Here is a 21,162-nt window from a genome sequence, read left to right as displayed (position 1 = left end):
TCTCGCTCTCTCTGCACACACACACACACACACACACACACACACACACACACACACACACACACACACAAAGAGCACTTACTAGAGCTATTGTAGTCAGCCCTGTTAGTCCCTTACATCTTACATCTAACTCCTCAGTTGAGAGACACAGAGAGTGAGAGTGGAACACACACACACACACACACACACACACACACACACACACACACACAGAGAGAGAGAGAGAGAGAGAGAGAGAGAGTGAGAGAGAGAGAGAGATGGAGAGAGATAGAGCATGTGTATATGTGTATGAGAGGGAGGGAGAGAGAGAGAGAATTATGTTCAAGGACAACGTATACAAGTCTGCAATTAGATGGAAAAAGAGCAAAAGTCAAAAGGCTCCCTGGTACGTGCACACACACACACACACACACACACACACACACACACACACACACACACACACACACACACACACACACACACAATGGAGAGAAAGCCTATGAAATAAGAGCTCACAAAGGAACCACAGACTCTGTCTCTCTCTCATTCACCTTTTTAGTCTGTGTGTCTGTCTCACTGAAGACTGAACCTTCAGGAAGAGACAAGCACAAAATCAATTCCCCCTCATTTGAAACTGAGTAGAGAAACCAGAGGGGGAACTAGTCCCACTCATATTTATTGATCAGAAGTGACGTGTGTTTGTAAACAGTAAACTGAGTCACACAGACACTGAATCATTTATTAGTTATTCCGTCTCATTCTTCTCTTCTTTTTCTTTCTCTCTGTTGACCAAAGAACTGGGGGATCTGAGAAAGACAAAACAAACTTGTTCAGAACATGTTCCCAAACCACTGCACGCACACGCATACACGCACACGCATACACACACACACACACACACACACACACACACACTGTCAGGCTGAGGTAGTATGTCTGACCATGTGACCTCACCTGCTTCCTCAAATCTGTTAAGATTACAGAGTTCTTTTTGATGGTGTCTGTGGTACATGTGTACAAATATGAAATAAAGATTTTCTTTAAAGAGCTTGTCTGTCCACAGAGCATCCTGTCACTATCAGACAGACAGAGAGAGAAACAGAAGGGAGACAGAGAAGGGAGGAAAGAGAGAGAGAGAGAGAGAGAGAGAGAGAGAGAGAGAGAGAGAGAGAGAGAGAGAGAGAGAGAGAGACAGACAGGAAACACATACAGAAAGAGAGAGAGATTTTTTTCCTGGGACCTCTTCCTGCTCTTTGGAGCTTTACTGGCTGATTCCTTTTTGATCCATTGAAGTTTTCAAAGTTGCCCAAAATACACTGCTTCTTGCTACAGAATGCATTTCCATAGCAGCTGCCTCAAGCTGGCTGTAGGCTATAGGTTATACTTCAGGTGTGGGAAATACATGCGTTACCTGGGCTGTGTCAGCAATTTGTAAGACATGTTGGCTTAATTTGGAAACTACAGGTGACTTACATTGTATTATGTAGAGAAAATCTGTAAGCTACTATTACAAAGCATTGTGTACTGTAGGGTAATCTATATAAGAAATGTGAAAGGGTTACATAGGTTAGTGCTTCTGTTCAACACTATGGGTGATGCTAAATACAGTTACTGTGATTACCATGACTCAGGACAACGGTGTCAGCTGACACTCCATCAACCCACAAAGACACATACACACACACACACACACACACACACACACACACACACAAATCAAAGCAGATCTTGAGACAAAGCTAAATTTCTTCGTTATGTAGCTGTTATGTAGAGCAAGCCCTGGGGAATCAGATATCTGAAGGGGCGATGGACAGCTCAGTGACACCGAAGGCTGTCAGGCATCGAGAGATGCAATCCTGCTGCAGGCAGCTTCAGGACAAAAGCCTTCATCACACAGATGTTAGGGGGCTTGACCAAAACTGTGTAACAGGAAAAAAGTACTAAAAAACCCTAAATAGACAGTGAACAAGCAAAGTAGCTAATAAACTGCTAATTATTCTCTTGCTCATGTGTACCAGGGTAAATCACATTGATAATTAGCACTAACAATCACAAGAAACCCCTGGTAGAACGCTTCACTTTCTGATAAACTAACCCACATTTTCATTCGTGCTCAGTACAGGCTGGAAGTTTCAAGGTCAAAATAGGATACATTGCCAAAGTTAAGATCCTGTGTGACTTCCAGATACAGGCTGACAAAATGATAATGGCTAACCAACTGGACATAGTAGTGATGGACAAACAGCAGATGAGGCCTGTAGTGATAGAACTAGTAATACCAAGTGATAGCAACATTAGGAACAAGGAACACGAAAAACTCAAGAAATACCAAGGGCTGAAAGAAGAGAAAGAAAACATGTGGAGGGTGAAGGCAACAGTGATTTCTGTGGTAACTGGAGCACTATGGGCTGTGATCCCCAAACTGGGAGAATGGCTCCAGTAGAGCCCAGGGTCAACATCTGAGCTCTCCATCCAGAAGAGTGCAGTCCTGAGAACAGCTAAGATACTATGTAGGACCCTCAAGCTCCCAAACCTCTGGTAGAGGACCCAAACTTGAAGGGAAAAGAGAGTACACAGGAGTAGTAGTAGTACACAGAGTACACAGGAGTAGTAGTAGTACACAGAGTACACAGGAGTATGGCAAATGGGAGAATTTTATATATATATATAAATAAAAAATCTACCATTACTGCAAGGCACATTGCAATAATAAAAGATCTGTTTGCATTGCCAGTTGTTGCTGCAGCAGCAATGAAGTTCGGAACTTGGAACTTTAGAATCCCATGTAATGAATCTTTCCTGATATAAAACATTTTAAATATATTTAAATTTACATTTACATAAGTACTAATTCAGCCAGTCAATATTGGAGTAGGGTCAGTTGTCCTTTAAATATTCTGCAAATAGATGGGTCTTCAGTAATATAAATTGTCATTTCCTAGAACTGTGCTTACACAGGCACACACACACACACACTGGCAGCTTTTCCCTATCTGGAGTCAATAACACATCAGTCTAACTAACCATATACTGTGTGTGCAATTATTAGGCAAGAGAGTATTTTGACCATATCATTTTTAAGCATATTTTACAACTCCAAGCTGTATAAACTTGAATGCTTAATGGATTTAAACTTATCAGGTAATGTGTATTTATGTAATGATGGAGAGTGCACCATATATCAAGGCAAAATGGTCCAAAAAAAGATATTTAACTGACTCTGAAAAGTCAAAAATTGTAAAATGTCTTTCAGAGAGATGCAGCACTCTTAAAATTGCTAAGATATTGGGGCGTGATCACAGAACCATTACATGTTTTGTTGCAAATAGTCAACAGGGTCGCAAGACACGTGCAAATTAACTGCCAAAAAACATGCAAATTAACTGCCAAAGATTTGAAAAGAATCAAACATAAAGTGACCAGGAACCCGTTATCCTCCAGTACTGTCGTATTCCAGAACTGCAACCCAACTGGAGTGGCCAGAAGTACAAGGTGTTCAGTACTCAGTGACACGGTCAGGTAAAGGAAGGCTGAAATCTGACCACCACTGACCACCACTGAACAAGACACATAAGGTGAAACGTCACATAAGGTGAAAAGACTGGGCCAAGAAATATGTGAATACAGATTTTTCAAAGATTTTATGGACTGATGAGATGAGAGTTACTCTTGACTGACCGGATGGATGGGCCAGTGGCCGGATCAGTAACGGGCACAGAGCTCCACTTTTAAGAAGACACTTTCTTCAAGCAGGTACAGGACAAAGTCTGCATCTTTCAAGAAGACCATGATTTTTATGCATTGCTCCATTGCATGCATCAAAGTACTCCACTGCATGGCTAGCCAGTAAAGGCCTTAAAGATGAAAGAATAATGACATGGCCCCTTAAGCCCACCTACCTGCACTACCTGACCTTTTTAGCAGAAATACCTAACATACAAGATATCAGGAATGTCTTAACTGGAAAATGCTACATTAATATAAAAAATCATCAGATTGTGCCGTGACATATGTAAGAACAACCCTGCTCCTGTGATACTCCCAGCCCTGCACAAATCAGTTGGAACAGTTTGCACAAATCAGTTTCCACAAATCAGTTGGGACAGGTATGGTTTATTCAGGCCCATGGTGTATTACAGGACAACTAGAAATCAGTATCTTAGGAAAAGACTTGGAAAAGCTTCCTTCGTTCTTATCTGGATTGTGTATGGTAAGTTATGGATGGAATAGCACTTCATGATTAGATTTTTTGTCCATAGTCATTTAAAATAAATTGTATTGTGTTTAAAGCTCAAATAAATATTTTCCCAAGTAATAGAAATACCCCAACTCTACTCAGTTATAATAAGATTATTATTTAACATTTCCATACTGTAAAGTATGCATTCATTGGAAGAAAAGGTGCAAAAAGTAAGAGCACAATAAAAAGATTGTCAGCCTAAAAAAACATCATGTGGTGGCTATTAAATAGGATTTGTTCAAGTGAAAAAAATATCTTGATAGAAACAAAGTAAGGTTCAGATCAACAAAGGCAGTATTTAACACCAGTCTAAATCACAGAAACACTTTAAGTCAACTTCTATCTCATTCTATGGTACATCTTAACATACAACTCCCAGGTGTTAATCAAACCCAGCTTTTCAGTCACATGTTGCTTGACAGGATGTGACCACTGTTTTATATATAAGTATATTTCCACTCTCAATACATTTCAATGTATTCAAATAGCTACCCTCACTATTTCCCATAATATTGTTTGCACATTGACCTCACCAACACAATGTCAATAATCTTAAATATACAACAGTGTTAAATACTGTTTTGTTTTCAGCATTATGTGGACTACATACACACTACTGTACTGAAAAAAGCATATTAAACCAACAATACAACTACTCAAGCAACAGACAACAGACAACAGACAACAAATATCAACTGCTTTAAGTACAAAGATGTAGTAATGACAGACATAATGGACCAACAAATCCTTGAGTAAAAAAGTAAATAAATTGTGTTGATTAATATTATTTCTTTAATTGTTTATCAATGTGTAGAGGACAGTTAGAAACAAAAGCTAAAACAGGGTGTGGTGAGGGGCACTGTGTCTGTGCTTCAGGCACTACGGGGAGTAGAGCATAGCGTAACAGTAAACAAGGTGATGACCTGGAGCTTTGGCTCATCAAGACAAGCTTGCAAAAGCAGTGCCATATCCTCTCTGTATTCAAAAATAAACAGAAAGGGTTCTTTGGCCTCTGGGCCAACTCCCTGAAAGTCTGGCAGTCCTCCCATCATAGACAAAAATCTCAGCTCCGTCACCTGCCCATGGAACAGCGTCTGATTTCTGTCTACCCATAGCATAGCAATTAGAGCTGTAATCAGATTAGAGCTGTAATAAGACATTTTGTCATCTCAGTCACAACCCAAATTAAAATGAGAAATACTCAATCGGAATTATTACCTTAAGAGTCCAAAGTCGATCTGTCTAGATCATACTTTGTCTAGTAAAAATGTCTTTCCTATTCACCAACAAAGTGAGAGAGAGAGTTGTATGCATACTGTAGTTGTTGGAGGCACAAGGGGAGGAGCTGCGAAAGGCACAGTCATAGAACCTACAGAAGGGGCTAACGAATAAGTTGTAGTACATGCAAGGACACACATATCCAAATGGGCATTTGGCTATATTCCACTGAACATGTTGTTGTAATTCATTCATATAGTGACCTACTAAATTAGTTAGGTAGCTACTTTACAAGTCAACATAACTGTTAGCCTAATATTACCACACAGTTAACACACACACACACACACACACACAAAACGAAATACTGATCATACATTACACACTGTATATACAGTTAACATAAAAAAATAATTTGGATGTTTAGTCATTAGTCATGCTAAACAGTGTGCGGAACTGTGTGTATTTTCACTTGCTACTTACAACTGATAACTTAACTTGCACAAAACACACTGAACAGACTGAAGTTAGCCATAATCCACTAATGTGATGTACTAATATATGTTGGCATGCCCCTTTGTCTCACACATTTGCAGCCTGTACCAAGAGATACCCTTCTCATTCATCAGCATTTCTCCTGTTACTTAATAAATAAGTTTTACATTTTGTACGTTTCGCCACAACCTGTCAAGTGTGGGTTGGTGAAATCCCTAAAGATGATCACTGAGTGCCACTGCTTTGTTTCAGCAAATTAGTCAACTGGACAGTAGACCAATACAATGAACAGCAAATAGACACATTTTCCTATTCAAATGTCATTTATGAATAGTAGCTCACAATGTATCCTTTTGTTTAAGGATCACATATCTGTGTGAAATCGGTGCTCTCTTTTAATGTCCAACATTAGTATGTAAGAAAAGTGCGGTCCGATATCAATTATATTGTGAGAAAAAATGGCTAGCTACCTACATAGCTAAACTACAAGCATCAGAAAAAGCAGCTGAACTGCGACCAGTGACAGCAGCAGCAGCCTCAAATGGACAGGAAGCACAGCGAAGTCCAGCTGCGGCAGCAGTCTCAGTGGGACCAGAAACAATGCAGTGATGACGGTCAACAGCAGCCTCGGCGGGACCCAGCCGAGACAGATTACATGACGTACCCACATGGACAGTGGGTGCATACAATAATGAGGAGATATTGACAAACATGAGGAGATATTGACAAACACAAATGGTGCACTAACATAGCTCCTGCTGGAAGGGCAGGCCCTGGAGGTGTGTCCCTGTCCCCGCAGCACACGCAGGGGGGCATGACCGCTCTGGGTCCAGACGTGCCGAGACGGAGTTCAGCCCACTCGTCGAAAGCCGCCCAGGGAGAGCCCATCATGGAGAAGAAGAGGCAGCCCCCTCGTGGGCTTTTGGTAGACCTGCCAGGTATTCATAACCCCCATCTGGAAGAGACAGAGAAGAGACGGCAGTAGCAACAGCTGGAGGCCTTACCGGGTCCCCATAGTGGTCCCAGAGGAGCCAGGCTGCTCCCCATGGGCTCGGTCGGGTAGCACTAGCCCCCCCCCCCCAAGAAATTCCAGTGGGGGTTCCCCAACTTGGCTGGAGTGGGCGGTGTCTTCTTCTGGTGTGGCCACGAGCTCTGGTTGAGGTCCTCTCCTGAACATCCAGGGATCCAGGCAGCAGCTTGGGATGTCAGAAATAGGGAGCCCTCTAATTTAGCCGTGGCTAGGGGATTATCCCCTGGCGTCAGTGCTTCCTCTCGGTGCGTGCCAGCTCTATGTCATTCTGAACGCTCAACCTTGAGTGCATCCTTGAGAGAGTCGGCGTCCTGTGGTGGTTGGTCATTCTGTGACGGCCCGAGTGCCGCAGGTCAAGGAGCAGGATGCAAAGACATCTCTTGACGAAGACAGACATTTATTACACATGATGAAACTAAACAAATTACGGCACTCACAATAAACAAACAGTGCAGCACGGTATAGCACATAAACACCAACACTTACACAATCCAGAACAAGAACATGACATGATACAATGAATGACAAAACCCAGGGGTTTATAAAGATGGAACAAATAAGGTACAGGTGTGTGCTATCAAGGGGACGAGGAGTTCTAATGAAAACAAACAACACAAACTACTCCACATGCACATGATAAGTGAGAAGGGGAGCATAGCATGACATAGCCGATATGAAAAACCTCAGCTTTACATTACACACAAACTACGTAGGACAGATGGAGAGCAATTACATATTTTTTACCCATTATATTTACATCTACATGTATGGCATTTATCTGATGTGATCTACAAAATTGCTTTTAGCTGTCTACTTAGAACAAGTAGTTTAGAACTGATTAGAGTTACATTATGTATAGTAGGCCTATGGAAAATCGGTACCAAGGAAAGTGGAGCCCCTTTGTGTTGACTATTCCTGGACACCGAAGAGGAATGTTTCTGAGGCTAAATATTCACGAAATTCATACACCTGTACATATTTTAATGTGTGATGACAGCCTTGTTTTTGAATAAGTAATATGTACTTATTGTAAATGTCACATGCCTGAGAGAAACATATTTAAAATTGAATTCAGTGTAAAAAGAACTATGAAGACCACATAATATCAGTCAACAAACTTTAGTGACTAAAAGGAGGTGAAGTGACAGCATATCATCCCAGTTTACCAGAACTCTCAACGCCCATGGACCCCCAGATCTGCAACTTTACCTAAGATGACAGGTATTTAATAAAATACCTGACTGTACAGCCTTAAATACCGATACTGTGTCTGTCTCGAACGTTAACAGAAAGGTTAGTTCATAGTGTAGGGGCTTCATGGGAAACGGGAGCTTTATAGGAAAAGAGGAAGGATGGAATGTCAGTCTTTCAGAGTAAATAGATGGAAAAATGTTTACGTAAACTGCAAAGCCAGGCATCTTTTTATTGTTGTTTAAACTGCTCATGTTTTGATGGACTCCCATAATTCATATTTTCTCAGGCACTTTTGTGTTCTGTGCCGATGCATTGTGGGTTTTACGAGTTCTGCTGTCAGCTTTTCATTATATAGATTGTATTCAAATCACGTCTTTCATACAGAAAACAGGTTGTGTCGCATTTCACAAGTAAATATTAAAATGTTCCTCTGCACAGACCGGCAGCAGATGGATGAGGGTGGGTTTACTGAGTTTCTCAACTAAATTCAGTCAGCCACAAGCAAACAGCACCATGGAGTAGGTCCTACAGCTGCCTTCCCCTACGACCCTCATACATTTCTCATGCTAAGAATTTTTGGCAAGCAGAAATTAGTTAATTTCAAAAAGCAATGCAGTCTCGTATGGGCTGAAAAATAATGTCCCTGGTGAGATAGAGACAGAGGGAGGGAGGGAGGGAGGGAGAAAGAGAGAGAGAGAGAGAGAGAGAGAGAGAAAGAGAGAGAGAGAGAGAGAGAGACAAAGAAAGAAAAGCTTCTGGTCTTTCCCATTATGGCACTTTGTCCTTTGGCGAAGGGTTATTGATCTCTAGCTGCATTAGTCTGCCTTACTCTACAAAGCTCCTCTGCTATATCATATACTGTATATATTAGTTTTTAGAGTCTGGATATTGTCTAAATACCATGTGTTGTATTGTGCAGTGGTACCTGTCCCTGAGGGCTCTGTGAATTTCATAGTGCTGTGTTTTCTCTGCTTTAATATGGCCATCAGCCAAGCAGCTGCAGAGAGAAAGCAGTGGGAGGCCTGCAAAGACCCAGCTCACCGCTGGTGCTTGAAAACTGATGTCCTGCCAGCCGTGCAGAACAACTGACTCGAAAAAATCCAGCCAATAGAATGAAAGATATATTCACAGCCAATAGAATTAAATTGAAATTGTGAGGCAAATTTGATTGGTTGGGTGTGCATTGTGTGAAGAAGTTTTGCTTTATATTGTATTTAGACTACAATACATATAAGACAACAATACATTCAGAGACTGGAATAACAATTTTTTTTTTTTACTGCAATAACAAGATGTAGGAAATTAGAATTAAATAACTGTTTCCACAAGTAAGGTATTTATCTTTCATTTGTAATGTGGCAGGATTGCATCACTGTTGGGAAGTGGTGCATGGAGAACATTTTGTTACTATAATGACTCTGTAGTGTGGACAGAGACAGTGCTAAAAAGCCAAATCATGCTCAGTTACACATAATGTAGTATGGGAGCATGACGCAACATCCCCAGGAAGACTGGCAAGGAGTCAGCATTATCACACCATCACTCACACTCACTCTCTCTCTCTCTCTCTCTCTCTCTCTCTCTCTCTCTCTCTCTAAGTTTAATTATTTAATATATTTAATATATTCTTCTATGACTATAAACACAATTCTAATTCTATTAAAAGCATTAACAAAAACCTAACTAGGTGTAGTGTGTTTCTGTCTGTCTACGTTTCTCTCCTCTCTAGTAGAGTGTTTATAATTCTCTCTCTTGAGAAGCAGGTGCTCTGGTGTAGAGATTTCTGCCTCGAGCTCTGTAGCTCTGTAGCTTCTGAAATATTCCGGGCAGGTTAAACAGATCGGGAATCGCTCCTGCAGGCTGTGTGGTGGGGCGTCAGAGCGGGGCCACGCCAGCTTTACCCAGAGCCTCTAGAGTGTGTGCAAGGGTATAGAACAGGGAGCTGAGTCACTGACAGGACACACACACACCCCACTGAGAGAGATAGAGACTGGGGTGATCAGAGGGGTGGGAGAAGAGCGCAAGAATGAAAAAATGAAAGATGGAGCCAATGACGGGTGGGGGGTGGGGTTAGACAGGGAGAGTGACACCTGTTTTCTTCTTTGTGTAGGCCTGTCACCTAGTTCTGACTGGTTGACGATTTTCTCCTGTGCTGTATAATTGATCAGCTTGAGGCTGGATCTAAACACTCTCCCACCAACACACCTCATGCCTCTGCCTCACCCACTCCTTGTGCTCAGGGACAGAGATTCTCTTCGTGGGAGGGGCTTGGGGAGTGGACTGGAGGCTCACTTTAAAGTCTCTCTCTCTCTGTTTCTTAGTCTTAATTTTCAATTTGGAATTTAAATGAGCTTTATTAGCATGACAAAATCATACTGCATGTCATAAACAGAAGTAACAAACACAGATGAAGAATAGAGCAGTAAACAGCAGTATATACAGTACATACCCTGTACAGTGTTTATATACTGTAACGTGTATACATGTTTCTCTGTCCTCTCTCTGCCTCTCTTTCTGACTGTCTCTCTCTCTCACTCTTTCTCTCTCTATCTCTCTCCCTCCCTCCCTCTGAGACACATTTCTCCAAAGTGTGAACACATGCAACTTTTAACATATGTCTAAATTTAAATTCATTTGTGTAACCTGAGTCAGCAGTTCTGCCTTGCAAACTTGATCTGCAGGAAAAGGATTAAGCTACTAACATTTAAATGACCCCAATTTTCACATGGATTATGTAGCCTGTGTGTGTGTGTGTGTGTGTGTGTGTGTGTGAGTGAGTGTGTGTAAATCCTGGGAACTTGCTAAACTAAATTAGGCTTGATGCTTCACAGATGGAGGGATCTAGTAGGAGGAGAGAGAGGAATCAGCCCACTGTGTGTTATGGACTACCACACACACACACAAACCACTGAAATGTGTGAGGGTTCTCACAGGACTCTGTCAGAGTTAGACATGCAGCTTCTATTACCACACAGCAGAAAAGGCCCATTTTTTATACTAGATCCTCTCTCTCTGTCTCTTACACACACACACACACACACACACACACACACACACACACACACATACACACACACACAGTCTTACATGTAAAAAAAAAAAAGATTAAGGCACCATACACCTGCTTTCTCTCTCTTTTACTGGTTTAGATCTAAAACAGCATATGGAAAACTACTTGATAGCTTGATGACAAAACCAGGCATGGTGTCCCAGAGGAAAGAAACAGAGGAGAGAGTCCAGTGGGATCTGAGTGAAATCTCTGATTGCCATGTGATAATTACAATGGTTTCTATGCTCTGTGAATTAGTTCTATTAGTCAAATAACTAATGCACATTAGCAACATGTGGGCAATGGCTTGATCCCCAGTGTCACAGAAGAATGAACATCAAACAGCTCTTTCAAACTAGTGTTACATTTCACACTGTGAAACTTTCACCCTACCCCTGTAAAGAGAAGCTTTGTGGTCAGAGTATTAAAACATGAAATGCTGAACTAATTTCCCTCATTTTACCTTATAGAGTCTGTTGGGACATTTCCTTTGCGAAAAGAAAAGGAGGAGTGTTTCCAGGTCAGGGTTCAGAGGAGACGAAGGAGTCATGCAGTGTGCTTCAATCAGGATGTCAGCGGCCATGCCCTAATCTCTGCAGGATTCCCCTCCACACCTCCCACCCCTCCACCCAGTGTGGAGGTGTGAAGGCTGGGTTGTGTGGGACACTCAACCTTCATGAACCTGTTACGGATCCTCTGTGTGGTCAATGACCTCGCAAAGAGCATATTGAGCTACGTAACTCATTTTATTTACAATGAATATTCAGGAGTAGAATTGCTCCCAGAAGCTATTAGTGGAAGATAGGTCCGGGGTGGGGTGGGGTTAAGAGGTCCTGGAGCACTCACAGGCTCCTCCCCTGATTACTCTACAGGCCTTTTTGCAGACCCCGCTCTTTTTAAATGAACTTCTTGCACCTGGAGCTAAAGGTGATTGGACAAAAACCACAACAGGCTGCAGTGGATTTACTGCCTCCAAGCAGACACTGTGCTGCAAATGAGTGTGCAAGCCTCCACCTAAACCCTATCAACACACACACACACACACACACACAACCAAAATCTAAAACTTACCCTTCTATGTTGGAATAAGAACTAGTGCAGCCTATTTTAAGGAAAAGTTGTATATATGCGTAAGAGTATGTATGTGTGTGTGTGTATCTATGTATGTGTGGGGGGTAGGAACATAACTTAATTTCAAGGTCAAAGCTCTGTTTCACATTAAACTCCAGCTCCCAGCATGCAACTTTGCTCTCTTTGCCCCAGAGCCAAGTGTACACCCCATAATTAGAGCCTAACAGCTATTCCCAAACAAGGAATTATTTTTAAGCTACTCAATTAAAGACAAAATAATAAAAAAGAAAGTGTAGATAATTTTCAGTGGCAATAAACCGGTAGTGAGAGGTCCATCCTCTGAAAAACCCTATGACTGCACAAATGACACAATTTACACCCATAAAATGTTAACAAAACATCAATACCCCATTTTGGAGTATTTGTTTCAGTTTGGATGAAGGAAAATTAAAATAATGTAAAGAATTACATTTACCTGATGCTTTTATCCAAAGCAACTTATAATTATGACAGAGTACAATTTGAGCAATTGAGGGTCAAGGGCCCAACAGTGAAAACTAGGCAGTGAACCAGCAACCTTCCAATTACAACTCAAGTACCTTACCCACTGAGCTACCACTGCCCTAGTAGGAAAACACTCATGGCCACACACAAACATCCCCTCCAACACACACACACACACACACACACACACACACACACACACACACACACACACACACACACACACACACACACACACACACACACACACACACACAGGGAGGACTATAGGATCAGTGGCAAGGAAAATGGAAATCATTTTCCCCATGGTTTCCCATGTGATCTTCTCTTGGGACTTAGGGCTTTTGTTTAAGTGAGTGCCTGAATCATAAGATCAGGGGGACTCTGGGAGGAGAGACAGAGAGTGCCTGCAGACATCTGCATAAACGGAGAGGGAGAAAGAGAGATGAGAAGGACGAGGAGGAAGAGAAGGAGAGAAAGCAGAGATAGAATGACACACAAGCACACATCGGTGTTTGATGTTTGACAACCAGTCAGAATTGCCAGTGTCTTTAGGTCATTAAAGTCCCGAACAGGAGTCTAAAACAGAAGTTCAGGAGCTGTAAGACTCACTCTGTGTTTACTGACAGCGTAGCACATGCTGAGTATGGTGCTGGAGGTGTCTTCTGGAACAGCAAGGAAGGTCCGACATTCACAGATTGCAGTGAAGCACTCAATCACAATTAATGTGGCAATAAAAATATTCACTTTTCCCCCTTTTACTTGCTTTCATTTTATTTTTCTTTCTTCCTTCCTTTTTCCCCACACTATAAAAAGTCATGGCCCTCTAGAGCCCTAAAGCACTACAAAGTCTGCATTTAAAATTTACAGCAGATCTTAAGCAATGCAGCACACAGCTGGAACTGGTTAGAGAAAACAGACACACAAAGTTACACAAACACGTGCAGACACACGCGAGCGCGCAAAGCCACGGACAGAAAGATAGATAGAGGGAGAGGTAGAGGGAGAGAGAGATTGCATTTGTGTTTATAGAGCGTGCCTGGCTATCACTCATGCCTAAGGATACGACTATCGACAGCAAAGGCTTCGGGCCTCAACACCAAGCGCTTATCTGGAACACACACTGGAACAGCTCTCTATCTGAGGATGGATCGGGACTTGGAATCCCACTTGAATGGCTTTCTGTCCAAGTGAGCTGGCCAGTTTCCCATCTTTTAATCTTGGCCAGGATAGGCAGAAGGTTTTATGGTCTTATTTTTAATGTGAAGCTACTCCATATCTGTAGTTTTGGGTTTTGTTTTATCATTCAGGTATGAAGGCTTCACTGTGCTATGCTGAGCTGTGTGAACGGGATGTGGGAGTAAGTAGATCTTACAGGCTGAGATACATAAATCATCGGAGGGGAGACAAATCCACGTGGATGAAAAAAAAATGTTTACACACTTCCCTTCCACTGGTTCAAGTAGTCAGGTGGAAAATACAAAAATAACCTATCTGCAATATTCATCAGAGTTTAACACTCATGCGAGGTCAAAGACTTTAGCACATGCGTACACACACACACAGCAGCTCCTGTCTGAACGCCCCTCACTTTCACAGCTGATGTGTCGTGGTGCAAAGGGATTTAGCTGTGTAAAAGTATGTAACAGCATACACACACAAACATACACCCACATACCTACAGGCACACACACACAGACGACAAGTCTGAACTCATTTAGTCTTATTTATAAAAGATACTATGAGGAACAGTGGCTTTAATTATTCATGATCACCAAGGCCAGCACAGGCCGATGCCATCCAGTATAGCTCAACACAGCTCTGCCCAGAGTAGCTCAGCCCCGGCCAGCTGAAAGGAACTGGCCTTAATTTAGTCTTTCCCATTCACTGGTTTGTGGAGAAAGTCTTCCACACATGCTTCCATTTCCTGAGGGCAGATGACCACATGAATACATGGTCTCAAAGTAACTCTTGTCACGCAGACCTGTGAAGTGGATAGAGAGAAACTGGAAGAGAGGGAGAAAGACAGAGAGGGGTGGGGGGTGTTTGGTTCACAGCAGCCTGGGGCGATTAAAATTTAATTGACAGCTTTCCTGAGAAAAATGCTCATCTCAAGAGTCCATCAAATTTTCATGCTGGTTGAAAATGGCTGTTTGCTAGTGGGTGATGCAATGCATTTAGATCTACCACAGGAACCCACTTCAGGGCAGAACATGGAGATGTAACCAACAGTACACACACATACCCACAGCTCTGACCCAGGGTCAGACAGGGCAGCTTCAACAGTCCATTAGTCTGTCTGAGATTATGTCCAAAGTGTGGCACCTCTGTGAAACGAAATCCAAACATGAACTAGGTAGACTTCCATAACATCTGTCTGAGAGGGTAACTTTTCAGACTTGCTTGATTTCTGTTTTCTCTCTACAGGGCGTTTACTGTAACGTCGTCACTCGGGGTCTGCTCTTCCAGACAGACAGTTAAAAATTCTCTGGGACGGCTTGAGTGCAGCTTTGCATTTCTGGGTTTTGATTTGTATTGCTTTAATGCTGTTCTCTAGTTATTATGACCTGTGATCTCAGCCTAGGACGACTTGTGATCTACACCTATGACGGTGATGGCTTGGCATATGGTGAAAATCTGAATGGATTTCCATAATCACTTGATGTGTGTTATGCTACTATAACTGGATTTAGGCCAAAGGCGTTTTCAGATGAGTCAAAATCCAGCATTAGTACCAGGTGCATTTGGGAATCATAACTCAGAAAGTACAAAAAGTTCTTTGAGATTTTGTAGTTTGTTCGGTATAGGAGTATATTAAGAGAGTCGAGGTGTAGGTGAGGCTCTGAGCTTGAATACTTCCCTCTGTAGATCCTGATATATGCTTCCTGTCTAATTCCTCTGACCTTCTCCTGCAAAATATTGTAATTATATTCATTGAGATCACACTGTGTGAAATGAAAGTACCTCTGCTGACACACATGTATACACACAAGTAAACTCAAGCATGTTCATGTGAGCACACACATACACATGCATACACACATGCATACACACATATAGACACAAACAATTTATCGTGTGTGTGTGCGTGTGTGTGTGTGTGTGTGTGTGTGTGTGTGTGTGTGTGCGTGTATGCGTGCGCGTGCGCACGGCATATGTGTCAGGATTTTCTCAAGGGAAAAACATGTTTATGTATATCACATGCATGGATGTCTTTGCAGAGGGTATTTATATGCACAGAGCAGAGTACGCAGACACACACACACACATAGGCAGGTGTGAGCATACATATTCATGAGTAGTTTGGACAAGTAGCCAATAAGCTGCATGTCAGAGGAGATTAAAGCGAATGACCTTTACCCGCCCTCAGGGAAAGGGCAAAGTCAGCAGGGGGAAAAAAACCCTTTCCAAGTTTCTCTCTCTCCCTCCATCTTTTCCACTGTTTCTCCCATCTCTCCCCAGTTCTCTCTCTCCTTTCATCCCTCCCTCTCTGTCTCCCTATCTCTTCAACCCTCTCTTCTTTCTTATTTCTTTCTCTTGCTGTTTGTTATTTCTCGCCATCATTCATGTTTGATTTCGTTCATTCCCGCTCTGTGTTTTTCTTTCTATCCACCTTATTCCCTCTTTGTATTGTAGGTGATGTCAAGTCCTAAGACCTTGCAGGTCAGCGTAATAGTACTACCTCCTGATAAAGCATGTGTCTGTACATGTGCATGCATGTGTGTGTTTTGTCAGCAGCGATGACGAGCATGAAGAGTTAAGACATCCACTGGCTGTCGCTGGCCCTCCCTCTGTGTATGCTGCATCTCTTGAATGCAGCGTGTAAACACAGCTATGAAACAGCAGTTTGGTTTTGTGAATGCCTCTCAATGGCAATATAAATCCCATATAAAACTGGAACTCATGAATGGAATGTCAGGCTAGTTCTCTCGTTCGCTCTCTCTCTCTCTGTCACACACACACATACGCACACTCTTCTGGCTTCTTTCCCTGCTGATACCGTCACCTGCATCCACTGCATTGACCAAATGACAAGAGACAGACTACCTCAAACTCAAACACCTTAACTGAATTGGCTGATTACACATGAACTATCCAAGAAATAGCAGATAACAGTGTCTCAGAAGAGAAACTACATAGTAGAACCTCCAATTCTGCCAGCTGTAGCAGAGTTAATAAAACGAATTAGAACTGAACCTAGGTGAAGATTTAAACTAAATTACCCAACGTCAAAACTTATTACACAAATGTAATAATAGTAAAACTAATAATAATAATAATAATAAATGCTGCTACTACTACTACTAACAACAACAACAACAACAACAATAATAATAATATTAGATTAATACTACACTTTTACTAAACCCAAAGCACTACAAACCAACAAAATGCCTCAAAACTAAATATGAAACATATATGAAACATTAATGAAGGCTAAACTAAAAAGATGAGTTTTAAGAAACTTATTTAAACAATCTAAAGTAAGAGGTTATGTAAAACATTCTATAATCGTGGTGCTCTACAAGAAAAAGCTCTCTTACTCATGGGTTCAACTTTGCAGGTTGCTGTAGAGTGAGAGAACTAACACAGCTTAAAGAGTGAGGAGTAAAAAAAACCTCACCAGGTTACAGAGGTAAACTGGGGCTAAACCATGAACAGCTTTATATGTTAAAAAAGAGCTTTAAAATCAATACGTACATGCACAGGGGGCCAGTGTAGCTCAGCAGTACAAGAGTAAAATGAATGCGAGATGAAGTGTGAGGGGGAACTCTGGCAGCAAAATGATGCACACACTGAAGGCTCTGGAGGTTTTTTGAAGGAAACCTAGCAAAAAAGAGCCTTAGAATTGTCCAGCAAGAAACAAAGGCATATACAAGCTTCTCAGCATTAGAAGGTGAGAGAAAAAGCTTATGCTTGACACTATTACATAAATGGTGGAAAGAGGTTTTGGTAATGTTCTTGATGTGAGTGCCAAACATTAACTGATTATCAAAAATTACTCCTAGGTTACGTATTTGTGTAACATGTGAAATCTGAGCATCACCTATAATGCCTACATTCAAGCATGGATGACTGACAGTTAAAATCCAGTCCAAGAATAATTTATCTGAAGAAAATTCTGTTGCATCCAGATTTGATGGAGGATAGGCAGACATTAAAACACAAGCAGATGCCAAATTGCTCTTAGTGCTGATTAAATTTGGGTATCATCAGTATAAAAGTGAAAGCTCAAGCCGAACCTCCTAATGATCTGCCCCAAAGGTAACATATAAATACTAAACAGTAATGGCACAAGGACAGATCCTTGAGGGATGCCTTGGCAAAGCAGTACAGTATGAGATTTATTACTAATGAATAAGACAAATTGTGAACGGTTGGAAAGGTAAGCTATGAATCATCTAAGCATATTCCAGATATACCCAGATATTTTTCTGTGCAATCTAACAGTGGGGAGTTGTGACCTATATGGAGGGCAGCACTAAGGTCCAACAAAATAAGAATGTTCAGAGTTCCTGAGTCTGCTGACACAAGAAGATCATTCACAGTCCTCATCAATGCAGTTTCAGTGCTGTGCACATCTTGAAAATCAGACTGAAGTGGTTCAACTTTATTGTGTAACAAATGTCCTTGAAGTTGGGCTGAAACAACACACTAAATGACTTTAGGCATGAATGGATAATGATTAGAAATCGGGCAATAGTTTGTAAGGCTGTATGTATTATAACCACAATTCTTTGGAACACCAATGACAGCAGCTAGTTTCAGTTCAGGTTGGGCAAAACCAGTAATGAGAAAATAATTAATAATAGTAGTGATTACAGGACGAAGAGCCAGCAAACATTTTTAAAGAGATTAGTAGAAAGGGGGTCAAATATACAAGTTCCAGACTTAATGTAAGAGACCCACAAATTTAAAGGCAGACACTCAAAATATGTATATTGCATAAATATGTACATATAATGCATTGGTAAATTATAGCCCAGAAGAAGAAAATAAATAAATAAATAAAACTAAACTTCAATTACAAAAAATAGTAAAACAAATGTAAGAGGTACACACACACACAAACACACACACACACACACACACACACACACACACACACACACACACACACACAGCAAATAATTCATTCTTCAACAATAAATAGATCGTCTAGAATTGTACCGGTGGGGCAAAGCGGAAACCCAGGACTCAAAGTATAGCTTTTGGTGGTAGAATACTGAGCATTTAACTGAGAGCATTTTGTCACCTGCACCCAACAGCACAGAAGGGTTTGGCTCGCATTCTCTTTTCATACGACTTTCAAATGAGGAAAAAACACAGCCTCTGGGCACGCTATTTATTTACACGCATAAATTTGGCTGATTGTGTAACGCACACTGGAACAATACACGAAAGGCTCATACACGGTGAGGAAAAGGGGAAGTTTACAACGCAGATGGAGAAACGGAAGTCCACTGCTGAACAGCGGAGTAAGACTCGCACGCTTACGAGTCTATTAACTAGAAGCAACGTGGAAATGACTCTGAATAGGCAGGAGAGGCGTAACGGACCCATCGTTGTTCTTGTTCGTGCGTGACCGACACGCTTAAATTTGGCCGAAGTTGCCTTTTCATCTGTACGTCATCCGGTTTACCGTTGCAAACCATATGTGAGATTACCTGAAAACGAAGTATGTTCACAAATCTGATTGTATTTCATCGGACATTCAACACTGTGACATTAGAAACGCATTAGTAAAGCGCTCTAGATCAACTAAAATCGAATCATTTAGATAGGGAGTTCTTTTATAACATAAGTTTTAGAAAAGAGATAAACTCCCCTCAGTTTGAGCGAAATGACAGCACCGACCGCTTTCCGAAAAACTATATGTGGGTTTGCGTTTTTGAGGTTGTGTTACATGTATACGTTTAGGCCACAACACACACGCGTACTACACAGCAGCAGGTGCATGGACTTCCGTATTCCGCGCTCGGTTTCTTTTGATAGTGCACATCGCTTATATGCTCACTGGATGGAAGATCGGCATAGATAAACCAAGCTCAGAGAAAACACAAATTCGAAACTCCTAATGGTGAGTACACACGTGTGCATGCCGGGAATGGATAGAAGTAGACAGTGACTATGTTGCTGGGTGAATATGCTCGTGTGCTTTCCTTCACTGTCTCTGTGTATGCGCCTCCCACACGTACACGCACAATCACACGTGAGCGTGATTGTTTGTCCTCTGTGTGACCTTCCCTTGTCTGTCTTTCTAATCTACGCACGTCTGTAACAGTATTTACATGAGGAGCTGCTCAAAAATGCTGTGTAGGCTATAAAAATAACACACACACACACACACACACACACGAACCAAAGTGTAAAAAAATAATTCTCTATGCTTACCTTTCAGTAAAACCCAGCTCCAGTAAATCCCTGGAGTGTCTGTGTGTATGTGCATAAAAGGCATTAAGTGAATTTGTGTGTGTGTGTGTGTGTGTGTGTGTGTGTGTGTGTGTCCCACACAATGCAGTACAGTGTGAGGTTTTTGTAAGGTGCATTGTAAGAACAGTTGAAACCACAACAGACTGTTAAGCCAAGTCTATGAGAATGGTATTGTTTCTAATTATATATCATAGCAATATTGGAAATATTTGCTTTCAGGCCTGTCCTCAATATTGATGATTTTGCTGTGTTTTGCTGTTCTCCTAAAGCTTGAGCAAAAGCTTGATTATCCAACCAGCATATGGCTGACACGCATATATACAAACATTCACTCTTAAGTGAAGAAAGCCATGGGGTGAAACAGAAGTAAAAGCTCACAATATTTATTAAAGCAGGCTATCAAAACTTACATTAATAACGGATTTGAACATGTATTAAAGGTCCAGTGTTAAATAACAAAAAAAAACAAAACATTTTTTTTCCCAGCAGCCAGAGTAATTTCAAATGTTTCTACAATGTTTATTTGTCAAATGTTATGTTTCAAGTGTTTCCTTCCTTAGAGTTCCATGGGGCATAATTTCAAGATTGCAGAGTTTTGAGGAATGCTTCAATATCGTCAAGATTACCTGAGATTATTGTCCTGGGATGATTTCCTATGTATCTGCTATCTGCTCAATTGTATATGGTGGAAAGCGATGGGCAGTATTTTCTGTGAGTGAGTGTTTAGCCTCTGTCTGCATCAGCTTTAGTCCACCAGTTCAAATAAATACGAATTCACTTCATATAGAAACATTTCAGCCTCCTTGTTAAACATGTTTATGTTTATGTGTGATAAGAATGCTTACAGGAGTTGACTCTGTAACTAAGGGTGCTCCTGCTGTAATAAGGGATTGAACCATCGAGGACACAGGACTACATGTAAAAGGTACTAGCTGTCAAGCTACA

General features: G+C 41.4%; 1 long non-coding RNA gene across 1 annotated transcript; it reads right to left on the bottom strand.

Annotated features, from left to right (window-relative positions):
• Nucleotides 1-658: 658 nt before the first annotated feature.
• On the bottom strand, nt 659-20,364 carry LOC113577283 (uncharacterized). Its single transcript, XR_003410614.3, has 3 exons — nt 20,179-20,364; nt 6,684-6,890; nt 659-788 (listed from the first exon to the last, which is right to left on the bottom strand). It is a non-coding gene; the product is annotated as an uncharacterized LOC113577283 (long non-coding RNA).
• Nucleotides 20,365-21,162: the final 798 nt, after the last annotated feature.

The sequence above is a fragment of the Electrophorus electricus genome, chromosome 6 (assembly GCF_041902795.1).
Source record: "Electrophorus electricus isolate QZ-2024a chromosome 6, ASM4190279v1, whole genome shotgun sequence".
Taxonomy (NCBI): domain Eukaryota; kingdom Metazoa; phylum Chordata; class Actinopteri; order Gymnotiformes; family Gymnotidae; genus Electrophorus; species Electrophorus electricus.
The sequence above is the reverse complement of the archived record's forward strand: the minus strand, read 5'-3'. Positions and strand labels throughout refer to the sequence as shown.